At 39.2% G+C, this 10,140-nt stretch overlaps 1 long non-coding RNA gene across 1 annotated transcript in view; it reads right to left on the bottom strand.

Annotated features, from left to right (window-relative positions):
- LOC107687154 (uncharacterized) overlaps window positions 1-9,305 on the bottom strand; it is a 23,340-nt gene extending 14,035 nt beyond the window's left edge. Inside the window, exon 1 of the long non-coding RNA XR_001634100.1 lies at window positions 9,232-9,305. This is a non-coding gene — a long non-coding RNA (uncharacterized LOC107687154). The remainder of the gene's footprint in view (window positions 1-9,231) is intronic.
- Between the last annotated feature and the right edge of the window lie 835 nt (window positions 9,306-10,140).

Raw genomic sequence — 10,140 nt, forward strand, 5'->3', positions numbered from 1 at the left:
CTGTGTTAATTAAAATTCTTACCAATAATTTATATACCTAGGACATCTAAAGTAAAAGCTCAGAATGACACATTCCAGAATATTATGTTTATAGATTATAATTAGGCCTAATGAATTTATGTGTTCATCTTTAAAGTTGTTGTTAATAATTGTGAAAATGACATGGTGTATAATTTGCACATAGTTCTTAATCTCCAGGAGAAAGTGAGTGAATTATTTTTAAATATTTTTAATTATGTTTGTAAACAGCACAGAGATGACATTAATGACATAGGCTACAACTTTGTATACAATACACAATTTGTATCAAGGATATATTCAATGTCATCAGAACACAGGACAGTAAAAGGAAGAAGTTAACAATGATTGATAAGAAAAATAACAAAGGAAAGATAAGAGAAGTTAAAAAAAACACGAGGGTAAGATTATTTGATTGTGGTGCGACGTACTTCTCAACGACGTTAGTGTCACATGTCAATGGTGCGACATACTTCTCAACGACGTTAGTGTCACGTGTCTGTGGTGCGACGTACTTCTCAACGACGTTAGTGTCACGTGTCTGTGGTGCGACGTACTTCTCAACGACGTTAGTGTCACGAGTCTGTGGTGCGACGTACTTCTAAACGATGTTGTTGTCACGCGTCTGTGGTGGAGACGTACCCCTTCTCTCACGTAAAGGTACACAACTGTCTATTTCGGTAGATTATCCATGGCATGATACACTCGCCATAGTGCAGTAATTAAGTAATTTTTTACTCAGAGTAAATTTTAAACAAGTTACTTTTTACTTTTACTTGAATAGATTTTTAGAGTGGTACTTTTACTTGTACTTAAGTAAAATTCCATTAATGTAATGGTACTTTTACTTGAGTAGAATATTTTCATACTCTTTCCAAATCTGGCTTTAAGTAGTTCTACTGTTTAAAGTTTTAATGTTTTGAAGGCAATATAAGATAGATGGATAGATAGATAGATAGATAGATAGATAGATAGACAAACCGACAGATTAAAATGAACTTACACAGCTATACATTTTTGAGTCTGGAAATGTTTTGGCTGCTTAACCTTGCTAAGTTGAAATGTCTTTTTTAGCATGACTAGCACGATACTAGCATGTTACTAGCATGGTTAACAAGTTACTATCATGATTGTAGCATTATTAGCATGTTACTAGCATGATTATAGCATGATTAGCAAGTTACTAGCATTGGTTGGCAAGTTAATAGCATGATTCTAGCATTATTAGCATGTTACTAGCGTGTTGCTAGCATGTTTCTAACATGATTAGCATGTATATAGCGTGATTAGCATGCTACTAGCATGGTTAGAATGTTGCTAACATGATTCTAGCATGATTAGAGTTTTATTAGCATGTTTGCATGATTAGCAAGTTACTAGCATGGTTAGCAAGTTACTAGCATGATTCTAGCACGATTAGCATGTTACTAGCATGTTGCTAGCATGTTTCTATCATGTTTACCATGTTGTTAACATGATTAGCAAGATACAAGCATGTTATTAGCATGATTAGCAAGTTACTAGCATGTTGTTAACATGATTAGCAAGTTACTAACATGTTGCTAGCATTATTCTAGCATGATTAACATGTTACTAGCATGATGCTAGCATGTTTCTAGCATGTTTCCAAGTTGCTAGCATGTTTCTAGCATGATTAGCACATTACTAGCATTGTGTTGGCATTTTGTTAGCATGATTAACAAGTTACTAGCACGTTTCTAGCGTGATTAGAATGTTACTAGCATGTTGTTAACATGATTAGCGAGTTACTAGCATGATTCTAGCATGATTGGCATGTTACTAGCATGATACTAGCATGTTTCTAGCATGTTTAGCAAAGTTGTTAGCATGTTTATAGCATGATTAGCACATTACTAGCATGGTGTTAACATTTTGTTAGAATGATTACCAAGTTACTATCACGTTTCTAGCATGATTAGCATGTTACTATCATGTTGTTAGCATGATTAGCAAGTTACTAGCAGTTTGTTAGCATGTTTCTAACATGATTAGCAAGTTACTAGCATGTTGTTATCATGTTTCTATGCTAATCCAGCTAAAACCCAGATCTTCCTGTCAGATTAGAGAGTTTATTGTTTTGTTGCATGGCATGTGTTACGAGAGTTCCTGAGTTTCGGCTTCACACGGAATTAATTTCATAAGGAAATAATTTCACTCCTTACACCCTTAATCCATACAATCAACACAGACGTAAAAAGGGGTAATCAACAAATAAAACAAAATTACATTTGCTCTGAATGAAATACCCAATTTCCCCGAAGTCCTCAATTTCCTCAATGAAATGACAAGAAATAACTCTGAGAAAGCAAACATTGTGTTGCTAATTTGCGATTCTTCTATAACATTTTTATTTCTAACAACTTCTCCAATAACCAAAATACACTCTTCCAAACTTGCGGCGGACACCACTTTAACTCCAAGCTGCCACATTAATGAACCAAAAGCATCAGTTTTGAGCTGGGCTACCGACAGCCAAAAAACAACAAACTTTGTCTTCATTCACAGGAACTATAACAAGAAAAAACATGAAAGAATGCTACAGCGGACACAACTCAAACTCATCACACTCTCTCAACAGACATTCACGCATGCACACAGAAATAGAGAGAGCATGTAACTTTATGAAGTAAAATAAAGAAAGGGAGATGCCGTTAAGTACTTGAATCTGGCCTATGGCCCTTAACTCAGATATACAGAAAGGCAGCTTCCCCCACGCTACTAAAGGTGTGACAATCAGCAGACCCTCAATGTATTCACTTCTTACCTTATAACATTATAATGCAATTATACTTGCTATGTAAATGCAGTCATGCTGTAACAAGTGTTTCTGTGTAGATTCCTAGTGTTTGTCTTTGGAATTTTATTGTTGAAGTTGTTCCACTTGTTTCTGTGTTCACTCCCCATGTTTCCCTTTCGAGGTAACTCAAACTGCATCCTCTAGCGGTCGCTATGGTGAACGCCTTCAGTGTGACCAGTGTCTGAAGCAAATGTCTAAAAATGACAATAACATTGGCCGGCGACTGCTTATGACGTCACCAAGAGAACACGTCATCCTCTTCTTCATCTTCACTGCCGTTTTGTCTATGTTAGCAAGCAGACTAGGAGTGCATGTCTCTCGTCAGAGGCTTTGCTCCATGTGCTTCTGTGTGAGCGCTAGGTGAAGAGCCTGAACACAATGGCCAATCAGCGGTGTTTAAGAATCCACTCAACAGCGTTCAAATGTTAGTGGGAAATGGACGTTTTTAAAATTTCAGTACCGACTGGTATCGTGGTTGGTACTTTTGACAACACTAGTTCTGAGAACTAAGAACTCTGCTCCTGGAGCTCTGTGTGCAGTCAAGGCTGCCCTTATGAGCTTGGCAGTTCTCCCCTCACTGCAGGAGGGTTGTCTATGAGCTTGCCGCTCCCAGGCTGAGCATGTGAGTTCTCCTCTTGAACTGAGGGCCAAGAACTCCACACTTGGAGCTCCGTAGGCAGCATACCAGGTTGTTAGGCCATCTTCGCATCCCTGTTAGGTGGCTCTTATGGTTGAGCTTGGCAGTGCTCCCCTGATACTGGAGGGTTGCCTATGAGCATGTCGCTCCCAGGATGAGCATCTGAGTTCCCCTCTCATTTCTGAGATTCGAGTCCTCCACTCCCTAGAGCTCCACGAGGCAACCATACCAGGTGGATTTGTTCCCCTCATTACAGGGTCACAGAGCTTCCATCATGCTACTGCCCTTATCGTTGAGTTGGTGGTGCTCCCCTCAGTTGAGGGTCTCATATGAGTATGCCACTCCCAGAGCCACCATCATGTGCCCCTCTGAGCATGTGAGTTCTCCTGTCACTTTGAGAGTTGAGTACTCTGCTCTCTTGAGCCTGTGAAGCAGTCATATCAGATTGTTAGGCCATCCTTGTAGCTCTCCTGATGGACTGTAAGCGACAGTGCCCCTTCTTGTTTGATGGGCCACCTTAAGCACGTTACTCTCAGGAGTCATGTTATACGCAAGGTCAAGTATGTGAGTCCTCCTCTTACTCAAAGAGTTGAGTACTCCACTCCCCAGAGCTCCATGATGCAGTCATTCCAGGTCGCTAGGCCTCTTCATGGCCGCTATAATGGCACTAAGTGCTTTCTAAAATCCACGTTTATGGTAAGTGCACACGCTGAGCATCCTTCTGCACTTTCTAAAATCCATATTGGTAAGGGTCACATGCGGCCAGCATCATACCCTTTTTCAGAGTTGGTCAGACCCCAGTTCTCACCTTGGGTCACACTCTAGACATGTATCCTTAGTGATACTATAAGAAATGTTTCCCATCTGACTGGGCTGCAGGGGTATACGCCTGCCAGCTCGAGGGATCTGGAGAAAGAGATCCTATGGGAAGTCTCCTTCTCAGGTACAGTGGAGGTGTATAGTGCCGGTTCCTTGCAATTCCCTTACTCGCATCAGTTTTTGAGACTCTGCCTCTGGCAGACAGGTAGATTGGCTATCTTAGTAGCCTCCCTGGGAGAATTAGTGGTTGATGTATGAAGTCCCCTTAGGTGACAAGCCAGGGTCTGGTAATATGGAGAACCTATACGCCCCGCCATATCCCCACATTGTTATCTGATTCAAAGGCATTGAGCTCTGCCCTGGGACCGGGCTTTCTTTGTTCAGCCTTTTACAGGTAAGTTACTTTGGGTATGTAGCTTGGGCCTTTGGCCGAAAGGGATATCGTCACTGACAGCCACTGAGGCGTCCATGGGGCAACTTCTATGGCTATGCGGTAGAGTTAGTATTCACCTTGGTGCTTGGCATGCACTCCACTCAGCATGAGTGTGGGAATTTCGTTCCCCATAGTGATCGCTAGAGGACACAGTTCGAGGTCCCACGAAAGGGAATGTCTCAGGTTACGCATGTAACCATGATTCCCTGAAAAGGGAACGAGACAGTACGTCCTCTTTCTAGATTCTGGATTCTAGATTTCCTCACTGGTATACCTCAAGTGGTGAAAGTAGGCCAGTTCACCTCCAGCTCCATCACCCTGAACGTGGGAGCTCCACAGGGCTGTGTCCTGAGTCCTCTGCTCTACTCTCTCTACACACATGACTGCGTGTCTTCCCACAGCTCCACATGTACTGACTCAGTGTATCTCAGTGTGGTATGGAAACAACTCCAGTCAAGACTGCAAAGCCCTGCAGAGAGTTGTGCACTTAGCCGAGCGCATCTCGAGGTCTGCTCTCCCCTCTCTACAGGACATCTACCTCAAACGCTGCAAAAGCAGAGCTCTTAAAATCATCAAGGACTCCAACCACCCTGGTAACTGTCTTTTCATTTTGCTGCCATCTGGTAAGCGCTTCCGTAGCCTGATGGCAAAAACCGAGAGACTTAGGAGGAGCTTCTTCCCCCAGGCCATCAGGCTCCTAAACTCAAACTCAGTCTCTTAACACCAACATGACTTCACTTAATTATCAGTAAGATACTTAAAATATATTGACATTGTCACTTGCACACAGCAATTTCTGTAATATTTTATTTTTTTTAACAACAAGTTGTTATTTTACTTTTTTACCTCTATTGCTGCTATGTAACTACCCTGTACAACCTGTTTGCACATTCTTCTCTTGTACATTCCTGCTCATCTTAATATTTATTAAGTCTACAGTATACTGTCCTGCGCATTTTATTTTATTCTTATTCTTTTATCTTACTTTTTCCATACCTGTATTTATATATAATTTTCTTGTGTTTGTATTCTTTAATAATTGCACTGTCCATGGAGCGGACCTGACTTACATTTCACTGCTGGTCATATATTCTCTATATAACCATGTATGTGACAAATAAAAATCTTGAATCTTGAAAATCTTGAATCTTTTCTTTCCATGCCTCGGACGCAAGCTTCAAATGAAGAAACCGATTATGTGTTCTCTCTGCGCCCTTTTTATACTGTGGCTAAAATCATAGGCTGTCGCCGGCCAATGTTATTGTCGTGTTTAGACATTTGCTTCAGACACTGGTCACGCCGAAGGCGTTCCCCATAGCGACCTCTAGAGGATGCAGTTCAAGTTCCCTCGAAAGGGATCATACTCCAAACTTTTATACAATATTGTATACAATTTTATTTTAAAATATTGTTATATTTAATTTTTTTGTTTACTATTTATTTATAAAATAATTGTAACTTCTATGGATTTTGAAAAATCTTGAATCTTGAAAATCTTGAATCTTTTCTTTCCATGCCTCGGACGCAAGCTTCAAATGAAGAAACCGATTATGTGTTCTCTCTGCGCCCTTTTTATACTGTGGCTAAAATCATAGGCTGTCGCCGGCCAATGTTATTGTCGTGTTTAGACATTTGCTTCAGACACAGGTCATGCTGAAGTCATTCCCCATAGGACCACCAGAGGACGCAGTGTCTCATTCCCTTCTCAGGGAACCATGGTTACATGGGTAACCTGAGACATTATTCCCTGCTTGCCTCTTTTGTTGTCATGGTTACCCTTGTTAGTTTCTATGGTAATTAATTAGCCTCACCTGTTGCTTGTTAGCCCGTTGTTCTCCTCTTTGTATATATAGCCCTTGTGTTTCACTTGTTTCTTTGTCAGTTGTTGATAGTAATGGTTGCCGTTATACCCGTATTTTGTTTACTGCTCTGCATTTCTTGTTCTTTGTTTATTTTGTTACTTTATTCAACTCCCTGGATATAGATCCTTGTGTCTGCCTGTTTTCTCCTGTTCCTGCAACATTACACATGCCACCTCAGAGCTGCATTAAACACTTCTGTATTATATCTGGTGCTACACATGCTATTTCCTTCTCCCACTACACGAGGGAACCAGCACCAAAATATTAATATCTGGTTCCCTCCACACCTGTTCTGCACACCTCATCAGTCAGTCTGTGTATATATAGCCCTCTTTTTGGCAATTATGTACATTATTTACTGGATATTCCCCTCTGTGGTAGGGTCCTTGCTGTTTGCCTGTTTTTGACTCTGCCTACTGTTTCAGACTTGTTTGCCTGGACTGTTTTCATGCACAGTATTTGACCCCTGCCTGTTTTGACCCTGTTTTTGTCTTTGTCCATTAAACCTCCTTGCTCATGGATCCTCACAAGTCTCCTGTGTTACACTGTGCTACCTCTGCAGTGCTAAGATGGATGTTGTTGATATTGATTTTATTTTATTTGTAACATCCCTGTGGTGTCTTATTATTCTAACTGAATTTACATGAGGATAGATGGACAGGACCATAACAACCCAGCAGCAGGACTGGTATCTGCTTCTTTGTGCAAGGAGGAAAAGAAGCACTGCCAGAGCCCCCAAAATGACTTCCAGCAGGCTACTTGTGTGCATGTTTCTGACCAAACTGTCAGAAACAGAATCCATGAAGGTGGCATGTAGGCCGGATATCCTGTAATGGGACCTGTGCTCACAGCCCAGCGCCATGCAACTCCATGGCCAGAAAACATCAGAATTGGCAGGTCCAGGGCCGTCATGCACTTATTATTTTTGAGGGGGCACAAGTGAATGGGGGGGGTATCTCGAAATATCGTGATTCTCAAATATGTGTAGTAAATGCATTTTGCACCTTTATAGATCATGTTAGTTGATCTATACCGGGCGATGGGCAAAGTAGACTAGCATTAGTGTAATCTATTAACTACACTTTTTACTTAAGTAGGCCTACCAGATATGGGTGTCATGCCATAAAATATTTTTAATACGATTTACTTTTTTTATTTAACGTGAATTTAATAAAATCATTGATAGTTACTAATTATAACACTTTCATTGTACAGAAAGAGAGCAAAGAACATTTACATTATCATAGAACATTATCATTATCTAGCCAGAGTTCAAGCACTCTCAAAAATTCGCATTATAATCACTGAAGCTGCTTACACTGTGAAATGCATATCTTTCTTACATCGTACGCACATCTGCACTTCGTTGTTTCTGATGACAGAATTAATTCGCCAGAGATCTGAATTCAGTCAGCGACGCACGCCTGAACAAAACTCCGGTGTTACAGCGATGACTCATCTGAACGCCTCTGATTGGTGATTGCATTCATAAGCTTAACAGAATCATGTGTTATTGGTTATAATGAGCAGCGCTGTAAAAACGCATCTGTCTCTGGCTCAGCACCAGCCAGCGAATGCAGATTTGAATTTAGCAGCTTGTGATGTGCCGCACATCACACCCTTGTGATTGTATCAAATATAAAAAAATATATTATTTGGCTATTTTTGCTTTAGGAAGCTGCATTCCAAATCCACTTGGCTCGAAAATTTGAGGAGGCACGTGCCCCCTCGGTTTGAATGGGCATGACGCCTCTGGGCAGGTCCATCATTGGTGTCACATTCTCTTCACGGATAAGAGCAGGTTCACACTGAGCACATGTGACATGTGAGTCTGGAGATGCCGTGGGGAGCGTTATGCTGCATGCAACATCATCCAGCATGACTGTTTTGGTAGTGGAAAACATTGTTTACGTACCCACTCTTCACCACAATGGTAACTCCGTGTAACACTGTAATTTCAAAATGCATCCCTGTTAAGTCCCATGCAAAGCATGTTGGGAACTACAATTTATGTCAACATTAAAAATTATTTTTGAGCGCTTGATTATAATCTAGTAGACTGCACATAGAAAATTACATTATTAAAAGCAACCATATAAATTTTAGAATAGAAACACAATTTTGTCATGTAATAATAAATAATATGATTGAGTAAATCTGTACTTAATAAATATATTTTCTTTAAATATAAGCCAAAATATTACTTAAATATAAAACTAAAAACCTTTTGTTAATCAATGTTTAGTTCACTAACTATAAAGACAATTTTTGGAAAAAAAAATATGCATCATATTTCTGTTATGTACTATAAAAATTACATAAATAATAATAATCATAATAATTGATTAGACCACTTTAAAAATTAATTGAAATAAATGACAGTTGTTTCCATTTTTGTCTGTGTATACATGAAATGTAAGATAGCAATAGTCTTGAAGACAAGTTGCATTTTATAATGTTATGTTTTTCACCAAGTAGTACCGAGTGACACTCCCAGTGGGTAACCACTGTAAATGTCAATAAAGAATACATGAGAAAGATCAGAGTACCGACTGTTCATGTAACTTCTCTGAGGTAACAAAATATGTTCATTTGCTAAAATTCTTTAGAAAATCCAGAAAGGTATCTTTAAAAATGCACATACCTTTTTAAAATATAATAATGCAGCTCCAGCTATTTTCTGTATTACCGCGACAATACTTCTGAGCATAAACCTCCCAACAACCTCTTCAAGCTACTAATAACTGCATTGTGCAGGAGTGTGCAAACATCTTTCCTGTTTCCTGAGTGAGCTTCCTGTACATTCCTTTACTTTACACCTTTTAACATAACAAGGAAGAGGTCAGTCTGAGAATAAAAGGCTGACCTAGGAGTTTAAAGGTTAACACAACACTTTAAAGCAGTTTGTGAGCTATATTCCATCTGACTAACAGTCATTGTAAGTACAATTACCCCCTCCTAACCCAACTGCTCCTTATTTCATTGTTCATGATTTTAACTCACCAGACCTGAACCCCATAGATTCTCTATTGAGTATTGTCAAGAGGAAAATGAGAAACAAGAGCTGAAGCTGAGATGAGCTGAAGGCCACTGTCAAAGAAACCTGGGCTTCCATACCACCTCAGCAGTGCCACAAACTCTACTTCAGTCTGTGTGCATTGAATTTATTTAATACACAAGTTTCACAATTTGAGTTGAATTACTGAAATAAATAAAACTTTTCCACGACATTCTAATTTATTGAGATGCACCTGTATATCACTTTTTAAATGGACAAATTAATAGACATACTTAAAGATGTTTATTTAATTCGTGTTTTTAAATGTAGTTTAATAAAACAATAAAACAATAAATTTAAAAAATCTTTTTTAACAAATAAATAAATAGACAAATTTAAAACTGTTTATTTAATTCATGTTTTAAAACGTGGATTAATAAAACAATAAAAATTACATTCATAAATATTTTTAAGTGCACATTTTAAATCGCTTTTTAAAGGGGTCATATGATGTTGCTAAAAAGAACATTATTTTGTGTATTTGGTATAATGAAA

The sequence above is a fragment of the Sinocyclocheilus anshuiensis genome, unplaced genomic scaffold, assembly GCF_001515605.1.
Source record: "Sinocyclocheilus anshuiensis isolate Anshui unplaced genomic scaffold, SAMN03320099.WGS_v1.1 scaffold3322, whole genome shotgun sequence".
NCBI classification, from domain to species: Eukaryota; Metazoa; Chordata; class Actinopteri; order Cypriniformes; family Cyprinidae; genus Sinocyclocheilus; species Sinocyclocheilus anshuiensis.